The sequence below is a fragment of the Paroedura picta genome, chromosome 3 (assembly GCF_049243985.1).
Source record: "Paroedura picta isolate Pp20150507F chromosome 3, Ppicta_v3.0, whole genome shotgun sequence".
Taxonomy (NCBI): domain Eukaryota; kingdom Metazoa; phylum Chordata; class Lepidosauria; order Squamata; family Gekkonidae; genus Paroedura; species Paroedura picta.
Genome location: NC_135371.1, coordinates 117,923,263 through 117,946,497, shown reverse-complemented (window position 1 = coordinate 117,946,497; position 23,235 = coordinate 117,923,263). Strand labels below are relative to the sequence as shown.

Sequence of the window (23,235 nt, the reverse complement as noted above, 5' to 3'; positions counted from 1 at the left end):
TTAGCTTCATTGTTAGCTGTTCAAATTGCACAGATACCTCACAGGGAAAATGACTGCACTGTGCTGATGCAGCTCTACCTTTATTTGATTCTCTGAAGCATACAAATAAGTTTCCATCCTTCCTGGATTCTTGTGTATAAAAAAGAAGTACTCTTCTTACATCTAGTGTATGTAGAGTTTGCTCTACTTGATGATGACATCAGGGACAAAAAGAATATGGGAGAGTGATATCTTGGTTGAGCTGGAATTGTAATACCATATTAGGGAGAAACTCTACACTAGATCCAAGTACCGACTTGTCTGGGTGGCATTTATTAAATGGAGGATCACAGTGTAGCACCCATAGTTTGTTTACCCTTCTGAAAGAGGTAATCACTACAAAAAAAGGCAGTTTTATAAGAGACAAAAGACAACTCAACACTAGTCATGGGCTCAAAGTGGTTATACATTAATTCTGATAGGACAGGACTGAGGAAAACTCCATTGAGGAACCAGGGTTCAATAGGGGAAAACATATTAAGTAAACTTTTAAGAAATCTTTTAGACTCCAGTATGGAGAAAACTGATTGCCCATGAACTGGGGCATGAAACACAACAATGGCATCTGGGTGAACCTTGATCAATGAGGTCACTAGACCCCCTTCTTGTGGTTCCAATAGGTAGTCAAATACTTTGATCAAGCTATATGACTGTGGATCATGGGCATGCTCATGCAAAAACCCTTCTATAGTAGGATTAGCCAAGCAGTCAGGTGTAATGGATGGCAAACATGCCCTATGTTGAGATTTTCCTCTGGGGGTAATATCATGTATTGCATTCTGGCCAGCTTTCACAGTGTGGGAAGCCACAGTCTTCTAGGCCAGAAGAGGGCTAGAAGGATGCAGGACCAGTCTGCCTTTATCTTGGAAATTACCCTGTGGAAGATACCAATAGGGGAAAACATATTAAAAAGGTGGTTAATGCCACTAAAAGTATCTCCCACTGAACTGGAGCCCATGGTTGCTCTGGAGCAGAAGTGATGACATTTTTTGTTCTCTACTGACGCAAACAGTCTATCTCAGGAACCTTCCATTCCCTGAAAATCAGGGCTATACAGTGGTCTGATATGGAACACTTTTTGTTCTGTGCTTGTGTCCCTGCTGAAGCTGTCTGCTAATGTACTGTTTACACCTACTGTGTAAACAGCTGTCAACTGCACCCCTGCACCTTTTTGCCCACTGCCAGATGAGTGTGACCTCTCTGCACAGCTGGAAGGATTCCATGTCTCCTTGCTCAGACCACCAAAGAAATGGCCTTAGGAGGACATAGATTCTTCCAGTGATGTTTGGAACTACTCTTGAAGTTCCTTACATTTGGGTATGTCTTGGGCAATATTTTTGTTCATAGGGTATCGACGAACTACGCGTTATGCCCAAGGACTGACTGTCAACTTATTCTTCCTAATCTCATCCAAAACTGTACTAGTTTGATCACTGAATAGACCGCAACCTTCAAATGGGAGGTCTTCTATCTTGGCTCTTGTATCCAGAAGGATAGCTGGTAAGTGTAAGCATTAATTTTTCCTGACCTGCTATTATAATCTGTTCCATGTCTTGCAGTACTGAACTACTGTTTCCCTATTTTCTGCCCTTCTGCAATGAGGACCTTGGCCACACTTTGCTTATCAATTGGAAACAACTCAACAAACTGAGACATCTTTCCCCATAGTAACATTTGATAGTGGCTCATGACCACTGGAAAGTTAGCCACCCACAGTTATATTGCTATGGAGGAGTAGACCTTCCTCTCCAGCAGGTCAGGTCTTCAGTCCTATCTAGACCCACTGTTTTTGGAATTTGTATCAACTGCTCTGAGTACATCTTAAGAACCGCTGTGGGAGAGGGGGTCAATGAGACACCAATTGTATCATCCATAAAGGGCAGAGAAGTGATCTCCAAACCCGCTTCTAAAATTTGGTAAAGGTAAAGGTATCCCCTGTGCAAGCACCGAGTCATGTCTGACCCTTGGGATGACTCCCTCTAGCGTTTTCATGGGAGACTCAATATGGGGTGGTTTGCCAGTGCCTTCCCCAGTCATTACCGTTTACCCCCAGACCTCGGAAGGATGGAAGGCTGAGTCAACCTTGAGCCAGCTGCTGTGATTGAACTCTCAGCCTCATGGGCAGAGCTTTCAGACCGCATGTCTGCTGTCTTACCACTCTGCGCCACAAGAGACTCTTAACATTTGGTAATACATCCTTAAATGCAGAACCCTAACAAAGGGTCCCTCCATCAGAATGGCATTGGTCCTGGTGGTCTTGTTTGGAACTTGAGGAAGATTTTGTAGGCTGCTATAGATATGGAGCCTGCAGAGATGCCTATTGTGCCCATTGTGGGGGCATCATGAATGGAAACACACCCCTCAAATTTTGCTGTGATGGTCACTGACTTTGTGGTTGTAGAGCTGTTTTCCCTTTGTCTTACGATGTAGGTAGGCCTGTAGAAAGCAACATGAAGATCTCATCCTCTGAGGAATCTGCAGACCTTGCTACCCTTTCTCAACTGCAAGGGTGTCTTCAACATCAAATTGTGGCACAAAAGGGATTTAGATTTAGACACTCGACTCTGAGGAAAGTCAGTCAGATTGTCAGAGTTGCGGTGGAGAAGACTGGTGACCTCAAGTGGGTGGGCCATGTTTCCATAGAGATGGATACCATCAATTCCTAGCGAAAACACAATGGTGATCAAAATGGTTTATGATGTGACCACTTGGCTCTCTTTTTAGTCTTTTTCAGGGCTGTTTTCAACATCGATCTCGGAAGGGAAGATTGGGTTTGCAGTTCTGATACTGAGGATGTAAGTGCTGAAGTCACTCAATGGGCCCTCACACTCTTATCCATTTGAGCCCATTTTCCCCCATGGGTGTCCAGGACACCCAGAGCTTTCCCCCAAAACATGGCTTTAAGACTTGCTGCTCTGCCTTCACATACTTTAGGAGTAAGGCATCAGCAAGATGGGCATGCAGTTGTTATTGTGGTCTTCTCCCAAAAACAGGAGGCATGAGGTATCATTTGGGGCTATTTTCATTCCTCCACCCCCACATTTTTTAAACAGAGCAATCCTACCAATTTGTAGGTGAAATTCCTCACTGGTCTTTATGGAGGAAAAACCTTGGTGCTTTTGAGGCTGTACAAAGCAGCTGCTTAGAAGCACATCCTTTCCTCATGGCAGAAAGAAGAAAACTGAGGGAGAAATGGCTTCCCCAACTCTGTCATGTGACCCTTTGGGCAGGAACGGGGATCTCTATAGAGAGAGGCAAGGGGGAGCATTCCAAAGCCTAGAAGTTTCTTCAGAAAAGTTTGGAAGCTCATCTCTGATGCTGGCCTGCAATGAACCTCCTCATGCTCAGCTTGAGATTCCCATTCCCGGCTCGCTTGATCTGCTGACCTGACCCTGATGGGTTATTACTCTGCCCACTCCTCCAGTCATACTACCGTTATTGCATTACTTTGTGTCACATGCTTGCAAAAGTTCTGGATCAGCAAGGCTGAAGATCATTGCTCTAGAGTATGGCTTGAAACTCTTTACACTAGCAGCTCTCCTTGTTTCCCCCACTTAATTTTGAGTAGTAATTCTGTTAAGTGCCATGCTTGCTGATGGCGTGGAAGAAATAAATGAATATATAATAATAATAATAGTAATTACAGTGCTCCATGAAAGAATATCAGTTCCTTCAGACTAGCATAGAAAGGTAAATTGGATCCTCCCAACAGCACGCATAAAACATTACCTGTGAAAAGGTAATGATAATGACTGAAACAGGTTACAAACAATTTTTGTAGCTGTCTGCGTTTTCCCTTAGAAACTCTCTGAAAGCCACAAATTCAGCAAGCAAAGCTTTTCCTGTCTTAAAGACCAAGTGGTAAAAACAGTTTTATCTGCTACATTTCTGCCTGTCAGGAAATTGTTAAAGGTACAGGGGCCACGTCAAGAATAGAGCTCACAATCCATGCTCTAGATGAAGCGTGTGTACAACAGATACTATTAGATTAAGGGATCCCAGGAATTTAGCAGGAAGAGAGTGAACAAAGGATCTGAGGTGAGAAATACATAAAAGTCCTAAGCAGTCTTTCAGTACAGTCTTCGGGCTTGATTTCTAGGCAGATATAACAATGGATGCCTTCAGTTTTGAGGGAAATCTTGGGAAGCCTAGAGAAGGATACAGACAAGCTGCAGTCAGTGCAGCGGATTTCAATACTACCCTCCCAGCTGCCTAGGTTTGCCATGTGTTTGCTGGGAGTGGGAGATCTCCTGTCCCAAGCAAAGTCTAGAGTGCTTATAGGAGAAAGAAAGAAAAATCCTTGCCATGATGGTGAGAAATCACATCTGGGAGACAGAATTTCTAGTGGTTCCCGAAGAGATGTTATGTCACTTCTGAGTTTACCTGGAAATGATGTCACACTGTCACTGACAACCATCCCCATGGCCCTGCACCTTTTCCAGGTCTCCTGCTGGTTGCCTGGCAACTCTACAGGTACCATATTCTTTCTGTGAGAATGTATTTTACTTGCTTGCATTCAGCTGTAAGAGGGCCCGAGAAACAGGTCACATAGGTCTCAGTTTAAAAGTTACAACAGGCCTGTGGACTAGGCAGTCTTCTGCTCACCTGAGGGAAACTGCAGAGGCCATAGAATGTCTACCAGTTGTAGGTTCCTGAAACAGAACTTTGAATTAGGAGTTTTTTTAAGGAGGGGAAGCCTAAAGTGGGACATTTCTTCTATGTATAAAAGAGCCATTTCTCACTGCCCTTTCTCCTGACCCACTGCACAAACATCCTGCAGTATGGCAGATGCTTTATAATACAATCTCATGCTGCAAAAGTGCGTTGTGAACAGCATGATCGCATGGACAGGGACAGAGTCTAGTATTTGATAGTAAGCGTCTATTTCACTAAACCAGAACTCTTTCTGAAGCAATTCCCAAGTTACGGAAAGTGTTGTGAAGGGCTGTAGACCTGCTCATTTTTCCTCCGAGCCTGTTAATGCTTCAGTTACAGACCATCTTTTCAGAGCACAGAGTTAGACATTGAGAGTCCCTGCAGGGCTATGGATATTTTCATGCCAGACGCAAAATTAAAAATGATACACACTCTGAGCCAGAGTTCATTTTTAAAAAATAACACACTGAGATGGAGATAGGAAGATGAAGAAGAAGAAGAAGAGTTGGTTCTTCTATGCCGCTTTTCCCTACCCGAAGGAGGCTCAAAGCGGCTTACAATCGCCTTCCTATTCCTCTCCCCACAACAGACACCCTGTGGGATGGGTGAGGCTGAGAGAGCGCTGATATCACTGCTCGGTCAGAACAGTTTTATCAGTGCCGTGGCAAGCCCAAGGTCACCCAGCTGGTTGCATGTGGGGGAGTGCAGAATCAAACCTGGCATGCCAGATTAGAAGTCTGCACCCCTAACCACTACACCAAACTGACTCTCATGATGATGAAAGGCTGCCATGTTACCATGGTGGCTGGGGTTTTTCTTAGGCTTGTCAAATGCCCTAGCATGGTGGAGGAGAGGGACTCGTTATATCCACAAGTCTTCCCCTGCCTGTCAATCATGGCAGGCACCCAGCCAATTACCTTTCTCCCAGCTTTAAAGGGCAAGCAATCTTTTTTTTTTTAAGTTACACTTATCCATTGCTATGCCTATGCATATAATCATAGATGCATAGTGCATAGTTTAATTCCACCCTGTTTTGGAATTATGATACTTGAATTGTGATACTTGATAATTTTTTTCCCAGTTGGGGGTAGTTGAGAGACATGCTTTGTGCGTCAACTGGTGGATGGGAATTTGTTTTGTTCTGCCTCTATGGCGCAATTTGTTGCTCCAGTCAGCTTGCAACCAAAAAAGGAAGAAGAAAAAGCCCCATTCCAGAAATAAGGGAAAGGGAGGCAGGCACAATGGCGGATGCTGTAGACAGACATGCTACTTCTGGCCATTTTGTTATGCACGGCTATTTCGCTACTTGTTGCTGGTTGCTCTCCTCCTGCACACACAACATAGTCAGGGGAATCCAGTTTTGTGGATTCCCCAGCTAGCATGTTAAAATGGAGGATGTAGCTGCCGGATTGCTGCTGGGATGCTGGATGCAGATGACGTCATTCAAAATGCCAAAAATGTGGCTTCTGCGGAGGGTAAGTGTCTCACTTTATTTCCCAGGTGCGGAATGGCCCCTGGTTTTACTTGGGTAGTATGCTGCCTTGTCTGGCCTGAATTCCTGATTTCATTACTAAAAGAAAGATTAGTTTTCTGCATTCTTAAGTAGTGGAAAATGGCCTGTTCTTTGTTCTGCCAAATTAAGGAAGTGATAGTTAATGTCAGGTAAGAGCAGTCCAAGGAACCACATTGCTTACCTATTGCAAGGAAGACAGCAGTTTGCAGCACCATCAGTGTTCTATACTTAGCAGGCTTTAACAGATTTCAAATGTAATTTAAAGGGAAAGGACTTTATGCCTTGTTGTAAATTTCCAAATTTTTTTTTTTAAACCTAGCAACCAGTAACGTAATAAAAAATGTGTCTTAAAACATAAAAGGGCAGAGTTTATCAGTCTTTTTTCCAACTCTACCAGTAAGGTCGACATCAGCAGAAAGACACAGTGAACTTTATATTTTCAAACTGGATCATAATTTTAGATGAAGGAGCCAAATCAGGTGACATTACCCAGTGAATGGTGAGCATGTAATTAGTCCAGTTTTTTAGCTGTCTTTTCAGCTTTGGAGAAAGTATGTGGTTTACCTTGAAAATCTAAATAAAAGTGACTGTCATGTAATTGTTTTCACACAGCCCAATTTCAATCTCTCCCCCGCTCTCTCTTTCTGCCAGGATTCAGTAACACTCTAAGCATGCACAAAAACTTTAAAGGTCCACACTAACCTTTTTGCATAACAGGACTCTATCCTTCCTAGTTGTATATTAAATATTCTAATGAAAAAGTATTATCCCAACTACTTGATGATCATCTATAGACTGCTGTTCATCATAGACTGCTGTTTGTCACAGACTGCTGCTCTTCATATGCTTTGATTGGGATTGCCAATAAAACTAATATTGAGATTCTGAAAATGTGGAGTAGCAGCTGCTATTGATGAGAAGTTTGTGACAATTCTTCTGGGGGTTGTTAAGCAGCTAAGGTTATGGACTGGGCTGATTCAGTAATCTTGAATTTTGTAGTCAGTTCCATAGATGTTTGTATAGAAAAACTCAGATTCAGTATTATTTAGGGATGCCAGTGGTTTTATAGCTCATTTCCAGGCAACAGAGATCAGTTCCCCTGGAGAAAATGGCTGCTTTGGAGGGTGGGCTCCATAGTATTATACTCCACCGAGGTCCTTTCCCACCCACTCCTGGCTCCATCCCCAAAGTCTCTAGATATTTCTCAACCTACAGCTGGCAACCCTACTATCACTAGGATTTCCTCTGCATAGGGTTAGATTCAAATTTATTATTTATTTATTTATTTATATTTATATACCGCCCTCCCCCAAAGGCTCAGGGCGGTTTACAGGGAACAGGAAACAGGTACAGATAACATGAGGTAACACATGTGACAACACAATAACACCACCACAACAATAGCCCCAACATGATAACAGCAGTAATAATATGATAGAACTGCAAAGGAGCCTCAGCTCAACTCTTACTGGGACCCAGTGTGTTAGGCAGATTAGTGGCAGTCATAATAGGAGGCGGGGGGCTGAGGGCCAATTGGAAGCGATGGTCCGGGTCAACCTCAACCAAATGCCGGTGGAGGAGCTCCATTTTGCAGGCCCTGCGGAACTATTTGGGTTCTGTCAGGGCCCTGATCTCCTCTGGGAGCTTGTTCCACCAGGTGGGGGCCAGAATGGAGAAAGCTCTGGCCCTGGTTGAGGTCAAGCGGGCTTCTTTGGGGCCAGGGACCACCAGGAGGTTGGAGGTAGTAGAGTGCAAGACTCCTTGAGGCGATCCCTCAGGTATACTGGGCCCATACCGTGTATGGCCTTAAAGGTGATAACCAAAACCTTAAGCCTGATCTGGAATTCAACCGGGAGTCAGCGCAGCTGCTGAAGGATGGCTGGATTTGGGACCTCCAAAGTGTTGCTGTTAGGACCCTGGCAGGCGCGTTCTGGACCAATTGCAGTTTCCGGATCAAGGATAAGGGCAGGCCAGAGTAGAGCAAGTTACAGAAGTCCACCCTAGAGGTGACCATCGTGTGGATCACTGTGGCGAGGTATTCCAGGGCCAAGTAAGGCACTAGTAGTTTGGCTTGGCGAAGGTGGTAAAATGTCAGCCGTGCTACCATCGTGATCTGAGCCTCCATAGAGAGGGAGGCATCGAGTGTCACTCCCAGGTTTCTGGCGGAGTGGGCCACTGTTAACTGTTAACGCGCCTACCCAGATTGGGTAGGCGTGCTTCCTCACTTGGACCTTTCCTGCCCAGCCACAGGACCTCCGTCTTTGAAGGGTTGAGCTACAGACAACTCTGCTTGAGCAACCCCGTCACCGCTTTTAGGCAGCTGGATAATGTTTCTGGGGGAGAGTCAGGGCAGCCATCCATAAGGAGGAAGAGCTGGGTGTCATCAGCATATTGGTGACAACCCTGCCCAAACCTCTGCACCAGTTGGGCAAGAGGGCGCATAAAGATGTTAAATAGAGTTGGAGAGAGAAGTGCCCCTTGGGGGACTCCACAAGCCAGTTGGTGATGGCTTGATAAGCTCTCTCCTAATGCTACCCTCTGTCCGTAATTCCAGAGAAAGGAGATCAGCCACTGAAGGGCAGTCGCTCTGATCCCGGCATCAGCGAGGCAGTGAGCTAAAAGCTCATGATCTACTGTGTTGAACGCTGCTGAGAGATCTAATAATATAAGCAGAGCTGACCCACCCCGGTCCAGCTGGCGACGAAGGTCATCCATCAGGGCGACTAGCACTGTACCCCATGGCCAGGCCGGAAACCAGACTGGGATGGGTCTAGGACCGAAGCTTCTTCCTCACTGGCAGGTTGGATACGCACTTTTCTTGGATGCTTTAGGATGCTTAGGGCTAATCCTGCATTGAGCAGGGGGTTGGACTAGATGGCCTGTATGGCCCCTTCCAACTCTATGATTCTATGATTCTATATGCTGACAATTGGTCCATGACCGCTTTTTCAAGCAATTTCTCCAGAAATGCTAAATGAGAGACGGGGCGATAGTTGGATGGCTGCCGTGGATCCAGAGAAGATTTTTTAGATAGCGGGTGAACCACTGCTGCTTTTAATCCCTCCGGGAATTCTCCTGATTAAAGGGAGAGGTTGATTATCTCCCAGAGGAGGGCTACCACTTTATTGATCTTTGTTTGTCTTAAAGGTGCTACTGGACTCTGATTTCCTCTTCATAAGTTAGGATTAGATTTTAATGCTGCAGTATTATTCATACTTCATTAACAGGAAGATTCATGGAAACCAAAGAAATCCCACTGAAAATAATAGGAAGTAACTGTGCACAGAGCAGCAGTCCAAATTTAACTTCTGCTGACTACGAAAATGTATGTACAACTGCCAAGGGTTCAAGACTCATAAGAAAAACAAAAACCTTCTGTTACTTGTACATTAATTAAACAGATGCAGAGCCATGTACTGCTACAGCAGGCTTTCTCAACCAGGGTTTTTGAAACTCTGGGGTTTCTTTTTTTATATATATATATAAAATTTTATTTTAATTTGAGGAAATAATCAGAAAAGAGTTACAATATACAAAGTCTCTCTCATCAAAACCCTGGGGTTTCTTGCTAGCCCTGGAAGCGTTTCCTGAATGGGTAGAAGTAATTTTTTCTTTAATTTGTTAAACATGTATTGGGTGATGATATGACCATACATGGTCATGTTGACTTGCCCTGCCCTCCCAAAATGGCCAATGATGGGCCTGAAGGGAGTGGGAAGGGAGGGAGCGGCCCCAGATGGACATGTACCAACCATATTCTACACAATCATGCCACTTCTGAGGTTTTTCGAAGCCTGAAGAATGTTTCAGGGGTTTCTCAGTGGTAAAAAAGTTGAGAAAGGCTGTGCTAGAGCAACTAAGCCAAAGGCTCTATTTTTCTGTCTCCCAGACAGGCTTTGTTGTTGTTTCAGAAGAGAGAACAGGACTGCCCCACAGCATGGAGAAAAGGGATAGGACATCCCCCCTCCCCCTGCCAATTCTCCTTAGAATAGTGCCTGAGCAAATGCCTGGCAGGAACAACGGGTCAAATAAAAACAATTTTTTTCAATCTTTCCCAACAGTGTTGGTGGTAGTTCACAAGAAGAGATGCCAAGCAACTGATCTATAACAATAGCAAAAGCAACTGGTATATAACAATAGTTAATGTGCTTCATTTACCAAATTAGGCAACAATATGTATTGCATGCAAAACAGATCACCACGGATTTGAGGAATCTGAAAACAGCCATGGCAACACTTAAAAAATGGTGTTGAATCTGCTGCTTAAAAACTATTCTAAGACATTTCAAATCAGTCTTACTGCTGGGTTTGCATAAATATGGCACAACCCTCACAGCCCATGAGGAAGAAGAACATGTACATTCAAGAAACATCAAGGAACCAATCAAATCTGGGCCTTTAGTTCAAAGACAGACCAATCAGCTCAAGGGCAGACAACTGGATACAATCATTGTCTGCCATTCTACCTTGATTTTCTAAAACACTGGACCAAGTCAATGCTTACCCCAAGCAGAAGCAAAAGTTGGCGGCAATAGCAGCCATCAACCCATAAACAGGGATTGGCCAGTCATTGTCCCACATCAATTTGATGTAGGAACACAGCAAATCACTCTGAAGACTAATTTTACATGTCTATTAACTCAAGACAGAAGAAAAGCTACCTCACCCTCCTAAGGAAAATATTTAAATCTTCAGAGCAGTATATCCTCTTTAACCTACTCTTTTATCACCCTTTCTGACAACAATCTCCTGCCAGTCAATCCTATCAGGCGGTTTTATGTATTATGATAGAATGAAAAAAAAATGTGCTTCCACACTATTCATAGTTTTATTAACTTCTTAATCATCTTTTTCTCTAAATGAAAACCTCCAGATGTTTTGGCCACTTTAGGAAAGGTACATTGACCTTTCCGTCATTTCTATACATTTTCAGCTCTGTTACAGCAGAAAGGCCCATGGTATTCCAAATTCTGCTGCACCATATTCAGTCACAATGTTCAGATATTTGCTTTTGCAACTATGCAGTCTACTTGAGAATTATCCTGAATAAATTGGTGCTTTCCACCAACAAGGTTAGCATGCTGCTCATAAGGACTCCAGGGTGTAGTCTGAATGGGGCTTTTTATCCATTCCCAGCACACTTCCAGTGGAAAAAACTAGCATGGGTGAGCACCAAAGGAAAGAGTGCGTGTAGCATGCATTACTCCTGAGAGGACTAAGGTCATCTTGAAAGAAAGCTTAAAAAATGCTTATCTCCTTCTAATCAAAGGAGGACTGCAACAGGTGCTTTCCTGCATAGTTCAGGGACCAGCAGCAGAGGCTGTGGTGACTACTGACCTTACACAAGATGGGCAGTTAAATGGCTTTCAGAACACCCAGGTTGCTTTGGCAATGGGCCTGAGCTCCAGAGCATGATACCTGTGTAGCCAGAGAACTTTGTAAACACTCTTCCAAGCAAAAGAGTATCCTCAGTGGCACCAGATCGATAATACAATAATCATCTTGGGTACTGTCAAGGCATAGCTGATTCATGGTGACCCCAGGACCATGGGAGTTTCAAGGCCAGAGAGAGGAGCAGAGTAGTTTGACATTGCCTTCCTCTGCATAGCAACTCCAGTCTTCCTTGGTACAATTACTAACGAGCTCTGCTTCGCTTCCAAGCTCTGATAAGATGGGGCTAGTCGGTACTATTCAGGCTGCCTACCCAACATTCATAGACAATATATTCCCTTCCAAAGACACGGGGGCAAAAATTTCATGGGCAGGGAGCAGGGGACTGGAGACTGCTAGGAGTTTTGCTCTTTTAGGCTGCTCTGTAATCTCTATTGTCCAAAAGGAGCGTGTTAACATGGGTGTTTGACACAGAAGAAACAACAACCCACCAACCAGCCCTAATCCCCACAGGCAAATCTGATAACAGACCCCTGCTGACAGACAGATGCTCTGGCAGCTGCTACGTGCCCCCCTAGCAGAGCAACAATGGGGCCTTGGCTGACTTAAACACACCGACTCTGCCATCTTCTGGGCCACCTGCTCTGGGATGACCCGGAATACCAGTTCCATGCTCAGCAACAGGCAGGTTCACTGCGGGGCCAAGTGGGGAAAAAATCCCCACTACATCATTCAGGAACCAGTTAGCATTTCATGACATGAAAGAGGTAGGAAATGTACGTTCAGGGCAGGCATGGTAATCAGATCCCAAAATTTCAGACAGGCACGAACAGGTCAAAAGAGTCGGGGTGCTGGAAGTGTTCAGCAAAAATTTGTTTTATGTACCAAGCTATGCCCAAGCTATTTTACATATGCTGTCTATATTTTTCTGCATCTATGACATGAAAAGGATCCCTCTTGAATGGAGGGAGGCTACCCTTGCAGCAAAGGAGGGAAGCCCAGCAAAAGACACTCTTTCTGGTGGACTCCCACATCCCGTCCCCTCTGCCAGTACTGCAGGACGGTACTGAAATCATTATGGAGAGAGCGTTTCTCACTCAGTGCCTTGACTCCTGTAATCCGCCCCCCCCCCAAAAAAAAATTCCTGGAGAAGGACACTGGCAGTTTCGGCACATAGCAAAGAGATACCGACATGCCACTCTTGGCTCCAGCCCTTGGTTCCCTGGCAGCGGGACCGTGAATCCCCAGGAAAGCTTCACACTCAACATAAGCAAGTAGCTGTAAATTTTCTCACAGAAGAAAGGAGTATGGCTTTGCTCAGAGTAGGCCAGGAGATGGGGTGAAAAAGGACCACATATATCACAGCCAGAGAACACCGAGTTCTGAGAAGGAGCCATTCCCTTCACGTCTCCTGCTCTTCCCGAGTTCAGTGTGGATGCAGAAAGAACCCCTGCTCCAGTGGCTTTTCATGCCTGCCTGCCTGCTGAAGAACTAATGAGGTCCAAACCTGAGAACTAGCAAATGGGCACCCCCCCCCATATACACACACACACACAAGACACCTGTAAATACTGAGAAGAGGCACCACTAAGACACCAGAAAGCTGTGCCCTGTGGCTCTCCTACAGTCCAATGTTCACTTCCACCACTGCTGTCCCTCGCCTCAAAGCACAGTACACTCTTCACCACAGCGCTCTCTACACAAACATTTGTGACACTGTTAATAAACAATGGGAAGTACGCCAGGCGTGATGTTAACTTCTACTAGGAGAATACACACAACTAAATATCACAGCGGTTACGATCTCGGTGATGCAAGGCAATGTTGTTTCCATGGCCAAGGAGGTCCCCATGCTACCAGTGCTCACAGAGCAAGCCTCACAGGCACAACCAATTGCCATGCTTGCTGCCGACGATTACTGTAAGGGAGACTGCCTGCGACCAGTGCCTCCGATTGACACCGGGCACTAAAGAACCGCTAATCATATGATTGTCACCAAGTAGAGTCAGCAGGCACCTGCCTGACTCCTCTGGAAGCAAGGACAGCTGATCATTATGGCAACAAGCACACACACTTTAAAAGCACGCGTACATTAAAACCACGTATACAAGTATAGACCTAAAGTGTAAAATCCTAATTGTCGTTGTCCTTGGAAAATGCAGTGAAGAAAGTGAACTGTCGAAGGCTTTCACAGCAGGAGTTGACCAGCTCCTGTGGGTTTTCCGGGCTGTGTGGCCGTGGCCTGGTCATTTTAGTCCCTGATGTTCTGCCAGTAACTGTGGCTGGCCACGTCCCACCTCTGAAGATGCCAGCCACGGTCACTGGCAAAATGGTCAGGGACTAAAATGACCAGGCCACAGCCACACAGCCAAAAGAAGAAAATGCTTCTGATTCTATTCCTTTCCCCCCACGGCTAGCACAAAGTCCATGTCTGTGGCCCTGAGCCCCTTTCCCCACAGTCTCCTCGCCACACAATGCTCTCTAGCAATTGTGTCAGCACTCTCTGATGGGAGAGATTATCCCCTGCAGAGCCTTTCATGTTAATTTCCTGCTCTGCCATGCAAACAGACTCAAACCATCCCAGCTTAAACTAGCGATTTAACAAGCAGACGAAAATCTCCCCACCCCCGCCAGCCCGATCGCAGCACAGAGAGAGCACCGTCCAGCTCCTGCCTCAGCTGCATCCTGAGTTTGTCCCGCAGCACTTCACCTTGTTTGCTCTGGGCTTTGTGAAGCAGGGATGGGAATGTGCTTTCCTAGGCAGGGCTGTGTGCATTGAAGGCACTTTCAAAAACCCTCCCTAATTATGGATTTATCATCTCTCCACAAGGCTGCTCTCTCTCTCTGTCTCTCTTGGGAAAAGACGCCGCTTCTTAAGAAACTGCCTAATTACATCTAAAACTGCCAAATTATTGCATTACCCCCAAGAGGGCGGCGATGTACATATCTCCGTAATGTACACCAGGGTGAGACAGGAGCCAGATGTAGGGCTGGAAGTGATTATTACACAGGGGGAAGCGAAAGGGCATTTGTTGCATGTCTGGCTGGTGCAGTGCAATCCGGTGATGGAGCACAAGTTGGAACAAAGGTAACGGCTCCGTCCTCGGCTTTGGGAGAAGAGCAGCCCTAAGATGCTACAAAAGCAAAGCCTTGGAAGGAACATCCAGGGCATCCTAGCATGGCAATTACTGTGTTATTTGGGAGAAAGTCGTCCATACCTGGAGGCAGATATGCAAGCAAAGGAGTCCAGGATGGAATCCCAGTTACATTGCCGGCCGTTTCCTCCCAAGCCTGGCTGCCATTCGCAAAACCAGCTGCCAAGCTAGGAACTCTGGCTCGGATCTGATGCAGCATTCAGCAGAGCTGTACTACAGACTTTCCTACTCCCCCCACCCCCCACTCCTTCTGTTGCTCTCTGTGCCTCTCCAAATGGTGCTCCTTGTGTAGCATGCCTCCTTCCAAATCTTGATGGTTACAAGTGGGAGGCTGCAGAGAAAGTTAAACAAACAAATCCTTCCCTCCCTTTTGTGAGCAAAAATAGGTTAGGATCCAAACCCTACTTTACCTTAAGGCTGTTGTCATAGAGAACTGACATTTCCCACATTTATACCCTTTTCCCAAAACTAGCCTTTGGTTACATTCACAGCTTACCTACCTAAGAGGGAAGGATGTGCTCTCCCTCACCTCACCCAGCACCAAGTGCTCTTTGATCCCACCTTCCCACAGCGATCTCCCGTGGTGGCCACTCCATCTGGGCATGAAGGGGATGGTTTTAATAAATGATCTGAGCTGAGTTGGCTTGTTTTCCTCTCACCTCCCACTGTGTTCATTCTATAGCAGGCTATTATTTTGAATTGTAAAATAGCCTTAATTCAGTTTGCAGAATGGAAGTATATAAATGTACCAGGTGTACAGATAAAGTTTCTGCAGCCCAACCAGGCTGGCTGATATGAGGTTCCTGCAGGTTAGCCGAGTCCCTGCTGAGTCACTTTGTATTTTGATAGGGCAGCTAACCCACATGTTTGCATCACATGGCACAGTATCCCGTCTGCAGAAAATGGACGGAGGGGACAGAAAGCCTTTATCAAAGGGGAGGGATAGATATGTTCTCTTCTGTTCTGTTCCATTCTATCTCCTGCTTTACGAAGAATTGAAAGGCAGCTGAATCAGTTTATCGGAGAGGGAGTGTTCAGCCTGTAAATAAAGGATTTGCATGGGAGTGGAAACTCATTACTCTCGAGTCAAAGTCTCTTCACTGCAGTTAGCCAAAATTCTCAAAGCAAAATCTAAGGGTTGTGGTTGTTATAGTGTAAAGCTGTCAAGAAGCTTTTCCACACTTTTGCCTGAGATGAATCAATTTCAACTTCCACACCAGGTCCTCTTTGCAGACTCTAAAGGCTGCTGTTGTGATACAAGCATGCTAGGGGAGTTGTATTGCTTGAGAAGTGTCGCAAACACTAGCTAGTAGGGGCTTCTAACACAGCCTTTGCTCTAAACCAGGGATTCCCAACCAGGGTCCCAGAGTATCTAGAGTCCACCTCTCTTGTTGCACTACAGGCCTCATCTCTTTCTCCACAATGGAAATGGTAAATGATCTACTGATTGACTGGCTGGCTCCCACCTCTTACTTCCACATCCCCTTCTATGAAGGGGCCTGTCATCACTTCCGGGGTTCTTCAAAGCCTGAAGAATATTTCAGGGGTTCCTCCATAATCAAAAGGCTGAAAAAGACTGTTCTAAACCAAAATGGCCTCCCCTAGAATGATAAGGAACTGCACTTTCCCAGCTATAATGCAAGCCATTTGAATGACAGGGCTGTGCAATATCCTTGAAAGAAAAGCACTTCCTAGAAGGCATATACCTGCAATCTGTGCAACAAATAAAGGACTATTGCAGGTGTGTTGTGCAATAAAGCTTTCCTCTGAAAAGGCCCTCGATGCTGACCTATCCTTTCAAGCTGGAAACTCTACCTTCAAAGGATGGGATATGGAGGCTTCAAATGCCTATCTTGTTCTACAGTACCACCAGTTATTACTATAGCATCATTCATTGATTTAGGACTATTCTCAGTGACATAAAGTAACTGTTACACTGGAAGCCTAAAATGGCTGCCTTACATCCTTCTACTCTGGGCATCCAGGAACATGCACTATGAAATGAAAAGATTAATTTCTTTTTAAGCCCTCTTAATCATAGCCATTTGGGGGAGAACCTGATTTTCCTGTTCTGTTCTATCACATTTACACACGCCCCTGTCCCTGCTGAGTTGAATCACAGCAACCTGCAGCAACCCAAGCCAAGAGTTGCAGAGAACACTCACCAAGGCCAGCACCAGTGGATTCATTAGTCTTCCCAGACCTGGATTCCACTTCTGAACAGCCACTTGGCAGCTTCTTGGACTAAGCCCCCCCTCCCACCCCACAATGCGTCTCGTGTTCTGAATAAACACCGTTGAAATTTTTAGCAGCAGGAAACACACAGGCCTTGGGGAAAGACATGCGGAACAAGACTTCCATGTTCCACTTTCAACTATAGAAGAATAGCGAGATGTGTTTAAGACGCTAGACAATATGTCTGTCCATGAGACAGTTACCCCTTACATTTTCTTGACTTAATGGAACAGATGACAATATATGGCTACAGTCAAATATTAGGCAGTCAAACAACAATATTTGACCAGTTTCCTGTCAATCCTATTGGGAACTATTGTATATATAAAATAAATGTGCACTGTGCATGCTCAGGGACACATTAACCCTGTACATGCTCAGAAGCCACTAGGCACAAGATACCAAAATTCTTAAAACCAAAGTTCACAATTGTAGGACTACAGCACTAAACCACATTTTAGTAAGTGTCCTTTAAAACAGTGGTCCCAAACCCCCGGTCCGGAGACCGGGACCGGTCTGTGGATCAGTTGGTACCGGTCCGCATCTCCTCCTCGTCCTCCTCCCCGGTTACTGCCTCGGGGGCTGCCCTGCCACTCTGCTGCCGGCTCACCTTTGGTGCTCTCTGGTGGCCGCCATGGCTGGGGCTCCCCCTTGGCATGGCACTGTGCAGCTGCTGCCGGCAGTGCCCCCCAGCGGGCGGTGGGAAGTCAAGGGCACTGGCGGGAAAGCAAGTGGAGCAGGGGCTCAGGCGGCGGCAACATCCCTTGGCAAAAGACTACCCCCCCCCCCCGGCCTCAGTAAAACTGTCAAGCATTGACCGGTCCCCAGTGATAAAAAGGTTGGGGACCACTGCTTTAAAAAACAAGTTACTACTTCCAGTATTTTAATAGGAGTCTTTTAAAAAGAATATTACAACTTCAGGTCACGTGTGCTGTACTGATTGTATTTGTAAATCTAAAGAGATAAATAAAATCTCATACAAACAGGTATTGAACTAAAAATATCTGGTATTTCCTGCTCTTGTTAACAGGAACTGCTAGCTCTAAAGGACTCCATCCCTTGAAAAGCTCCCAATCTTAACAAAGCAGAGATTGTTTTTGAAACACATAGAAATTGTACACATAACCTCAGGATTCTATATAGGAGCAGTGTTCTGCATACCAATTGAAGCTGATGGTCTTCTGGGATGTGCATGTCTCCACAAGGTGGCTACCTGGCCAGTTTTAAATTTGAGAATTCAAGTGAGCCTATATTGAAATAAATTACCTTATGCAAATGAGCAGTGGCTGACTGTTGGTGTTTTTTTGCCGTTTGATGGGCAGCATTCCTACCCCACAACATTCCTACCCCTTTATGGCAATTTAAGCTTCTCTGTTTTGCTTTCCCCACATCACAATTTCAAGTTGCCTTCTTGCCCTCTTTACTCCATTCTAGACAAGAAAATATCTCACTTTGTCCTGGCATTTGTGAAGTTTGCACCTTACCACAAATCCAGGCAGCCTTTTTGCACTTCCTGTTTTGCAGCTACATATACACAGAGAGAAAGCTCTTTTAATCTCACTTATTTAATCCTCTAAATCCCTATAATCGTTTTGTTGCAATTTCTCTGGATTTTCTCTCATTTTTATTACAGTTTTCTCTCTCCTGACTGGGGACCAGGATTGTCTCTAGAGTCCAACCAGTGGGGTATGAATTTTCCCCCTTGATGTGCATACCTTTCATTCTTTACATGGCTAGTTTCTTTTTGTCATCTTAAGAGAACTCACTAGAACGGTCTTTTTCCTTTCTGTGAAAGCAGACGTGATCCAATACTAGCATGAACAACACTATCGATCTGTAAGTAACTGATGAGTTCTAAAAATATGGATTAGAACCAAATCAGATCCAGCAGCAATGAGTTGCTACTCCTCCCATTCACCCACTCCGGGACCAATAGCTAAAATAAGGAAGATGCACAAAATTGAAGTGGACTTTCACAAGAGTCAGTATTTATTTTATTCACATTTATTTTGTTCACTGCCTATAACCATATGGAAGGGCAGTATAGAAAAAAAAATTTTTTTGCCCCAAGGATCCTACGATGCAGCTTGTTGTCCCAAATTAAAATTCTTCAGAGCATACACAAACGCATCCAAATTCCCCTCCAATGGCAAATAAGCAGCCAAAACTGACAAAAATACAACAAGCAACAAGTCAACAGAGGATCATCAACAGGTTAGCCCACTTGAACACCACAGTGTTGATAGTCTTTCAACAATCCAACAAAGATGGTGTAAAGTGAACCTCATCATATCTGCAATCAACTACAGAGAAGGCTCTGTTCCTGCATCCACTCACTGAACTTCAAATGCTGGAGGAACATAATGATCTCAACTTTCAGTCAAATCTATGTTACCACTGATGATCCTTGAGGTATACTTTGAGGTATATTTCATCCAAATCATGTAGGGCTTCAATGATCAAAAACAGCTCTTTGACTTGGATCCGGAAACACAAATGGAAGCTAATGAAGATATAACAGTGCAGGTGTTACTGCACAAATTGACTTGGTCCTGTCAGAGCTTGAGCAGCTTACTTGGGAAATATATGAAATCTTGTCAAAGGAAACTACACACATAGTGTGCAATTCTGCACTAATTCAAACGTTACCAGGGCATCTGTGCCAGCTTGGTGTAGTGGTTAAGAGTGGCGGCTTCTAATCTGGTGAGCTGGGTTTGATTCCCCACTCCTCCACATGCAGTCAGCTGCATGACCTTGGGCTTCTCATAGTGTTGTTAGAAGCTGTTCTGACTGAGCAGTAATATCAAGGCTCTCTCAGCCTCACCTACCTCACAGGGTACCTGTTGTGGGGGAAGGAAACGGAAGGCTTTGAGACACCTGGTAGAGAAAAGCAGCATATAAGAACCAACTCTTCTTCTTATGGATCAGACCATCAAGAAACATCACAGCTGGTTTAAGATGAAATTTATAAAAGCACTTTTGATTACAGCCACCACCTGGTTGTCTATGAGTGATGGTAAATCCAATAAGAGCTGTACCTTATAAAGCCTTGTCCAACACTTCCAAGACTGTCTATCAGAATTTCTATTTTCTTTGGATTAAACTTCTGTCTCTTCATTCAGCCCATCACTGATCCCATACACTGGACCAAAAATTCTTCTTTGAACCAAGTGAAAAGAAGAGAGAAAGCTATGTTGTTGATACTATCCTCCAAACCTCTGGGCAGCTTCTCTTAGTAGTTTCATGTAAACGTTGAACAGCAATGGAGAAAGAACAGAACCTAGTAAAGAAGAAGAAGAAGAAGAAGAAGAGTTGGTTCTTATATGCCGCTTTTCCCTACCCGAAGGAGGCTCAAAGCGGCTTACAGTCGCCTTCCCATTCCTCTCCCCACAACAGACACCCTGTGGGGTGGGTGAGGCTGAGAGAGCCCTGATATTCCTGCTCGGTCAGAACAGTTTTATCAGTGCCGTGGCGAGCCCAAGGTCACCCAGCTGGTTGCATGTGGGGGAGTGCAGAATCGAACCCGGCATGCCAGATTAGAAGTCCGCACTCCTAACCACTACACCAAACTGGCTCTCTAAAAGCCCCTAGTCTAACAATTGTGGTGCAGCCCTACAGTATCCTAGCACCACCTTCTGGGCTCTACCCTCCAAGAAGGCTTGGAATTATTGCAAAATTGAAACTGCCAAATCCACCTTGGCTAAATGATCCAGAATAACATAATGATCATTGATACTAAAAGACCCTGAGATATCCAGAAGAATCAGCAGAGGCACACTTGCACCTCCCATTTCCTGGTAAAGATAAGTCACCAAGGCAACCAATTTATATGGAAGAAGTAGAAACCAAGAACTTTAACATTTTTTGGTCAAAATTCATTTATACCCTGGCTTTCCCCTCCCCAATGGGAACCCTAAGCAACTTACACCATTCTCTTATATTCCATTTTATCTTCACAACAACTCCTGAGAGGTAGGGTAGGTAGAGAGTGTGTTACTGGCCCAAGGTCACCCGCAAGCTTCAATGGCAGGGTAGTGATTCGAACCTGAGTTGCCCAGATTCTAGCCTGACACTTTAACCACTACACCAGGGGTGGCCAAACTGTGACTCTTCATTTGTCCACGGACTAACATTACCATGAGCCTGTGCCAGCGTGTGCCCTCCTCAAGAATGACCTCTTCAAGGAGTGTTCACTTCAGCGAATGGAACATGAAATTGGCCAAGGTTTTCTTAAGGCTTAAACATACCAGACAAAGAGTACACTACTTGTTCTGCCAGTTAAATGAGGGAGTTGTACAGCCTCAGTTTGCCTGGAGGCTGCACACAGAAGAATGCTTAACCCTTCGACCTCCACTCAGTTTTGAACTGGGCTCCCTGCTTTGTTGTTGGCATTTTAAAGGGGAAAATGCCTGTCTTTTCTCCTTTAAAGTGCTAATAACAAAGCAGGGAGCTGGCATTTGGATAGCAAAACTGAGTGGAGGTTGAAGAGGTAAACACCTTCTCCCTTTAATTTCCTTTCCTATTAGCAAACATGTGGCAAAAGCAGGCATTAGGGGCAGGAGGAAGGAGACTTCTCACAGCTGTAAATCACTCACTGTGAAAAATAAATGTTTGATTTACTTAAATGTGGCCAGCAGCAGATGGGGAGGGGATACAAGAGTGGCGGTCTGTGGTGGAAGAAAACAGCTTGAGAATTCTCGTGTGCAATCAGCTTCTTGGCACAATCAAGAACATATTCGAACTGTCTGAAAATGAACCAGCAGTTTCTCAAATGTTCGACTTGGCTGATTGGAACATGATAGCAAACTGAACTATAAAGCATTACTTAGCCTGCATCATGAATAGACTGGATTGCTCCCCCAGTATAGAACAGGTTGTGGAAAACACATTGTATCTTCCCAATTTCCAGCTCTCCCCAGTGGCTACACGAATCACTCCTGTTCTTGGATAGGGAGAACTTAGGGGTAGAGTCTATCCTTTGTTCTGCGTTTACTTTAGTGCCCAGCACAGCAGTATCCGGAGCACAAACTGGGCTGCTCTGTAATAGAAACAGTAATGTCACCATCATGCTGGGACTAATTCTCGCTCTCTCTGACTCTATTTGCACAGGGCTGTGCATGGATCAATATAAGCCAATGCACTTGCTGGCTGATAAATTATCCTCACACAGCTTAGAGCCACAGCTAAGGTGTAACCCTTTATTCACCTGGAGCGCAGGCCTTAAGTTGTCAGTAGATGCAGGTCATTAAGTCTCAAGGAAAGAGATAAGGCTTCAAAGTAAAGACAGATCGCAGTGCTAACCACCAAGGGTTGCTATCCCCAGAGTACTGGGTTACCACAAGCTGTGATTTCCATTCTCGTTGGATTTCATCGGGCACTAGCAGAAACGAAGAGAAAAAGAAGCAGAGCAGAGTTTGGCTTTTAGTCTAAGGATACAATAAACAAAACAATGGGTGATTTGTGAGTGGATCATCCTAGTATCTTTTAAAGCTCAATTACAACCCCATGAGGCCGATTCATAATATGGCTCCCTGGGGGGGGGGGACTTTAGCCCCAACAGAGTTTAGCAATACGAAACTAGACACCCCTACATTTTTGTAGCCATTTAAAGAAAAAAAAAGGTGGGCCAAATACTATTTTTCCATTAAAGGTAGCTGTTAGTTACAGCAGCCATGTGGGGTGGAAAGATTCATTTCCTCCTCCCTTCTGTCCTCCCTGCACTGGCCTGATCCAAATTAGGCCCACTCAAGGCTGTCATTGATCTTTAAAAGACAAACTGATGAAGCTCAAAAAGCAAAAGGCAAATAGCCAGAAACTCTGTATTCTGAAGGTCAGAAGTTTCTGCTCATGATTTTGATCTCCTGGGCAAACCATTGCACGGGCCCTTGGTTGCACAGATTTCTACTGCTACATTAGGCCATTCCCTAGAGTAGGGAGATTAGATGAAAACACAGAGACGAAGCTCAGCAGTCAAATCAGCTTCTCTCTTCGACCATTCATGAGCAAAGGTTTAATGGTTTATGTTGTAAACCGCCCTGAGACCTATTTGGAGAAGGGCAGTCTAAAAATTAAATAATAATAATAATAATGAGTGTCACTGCTGAAAATATACATCAGCAACAAGAACACACTTACTATGTCCACTCTCAAAGTGTGTATCATATAATAAGTGTTAATAGAGTAAGCACTCCAGTCCTCATCAGTCACTGTGGGGTTGTGACGGCTGAATGTCTGGGGTCAGTCTCT

General features: G+C 44.9%; 1 protein-coding gene across 9 annotated transcripts in view; it reads right to left on the bottom strand.

The window, feature by feature from the left end:
• Positions 1 to 23,235, bottom strand: part of ADGRL1 (adhesion G protein-coupled receptor L1) — a 159,081-nt gene that overhangs the window by 84,469 nt on the left and 51,377 nt on the right. Inside the window, exons 1-2 of one of the 9 annotated variants that reach the window (XM_077327353.1) lie at positions 22,196 to 22,367; positions 20,028 to 20,269 (exon numbers count right to left, since the gene is read on the bottom strand). The exons of 7 other annotated variants lie outside the window; for them this stretch is intronic. The gene's annotated coding sequence lies outside the window, so the exon portion shown is untranslated. Of the gene's footprint in view, positions 1 to 20,027; positions 20,270 to 22,195; positions 22,368 to 23,235 lie in introns of those variants that run through there. One more of the 9 variants, XM_077327352.1, reaches the window with a different exon arrangement.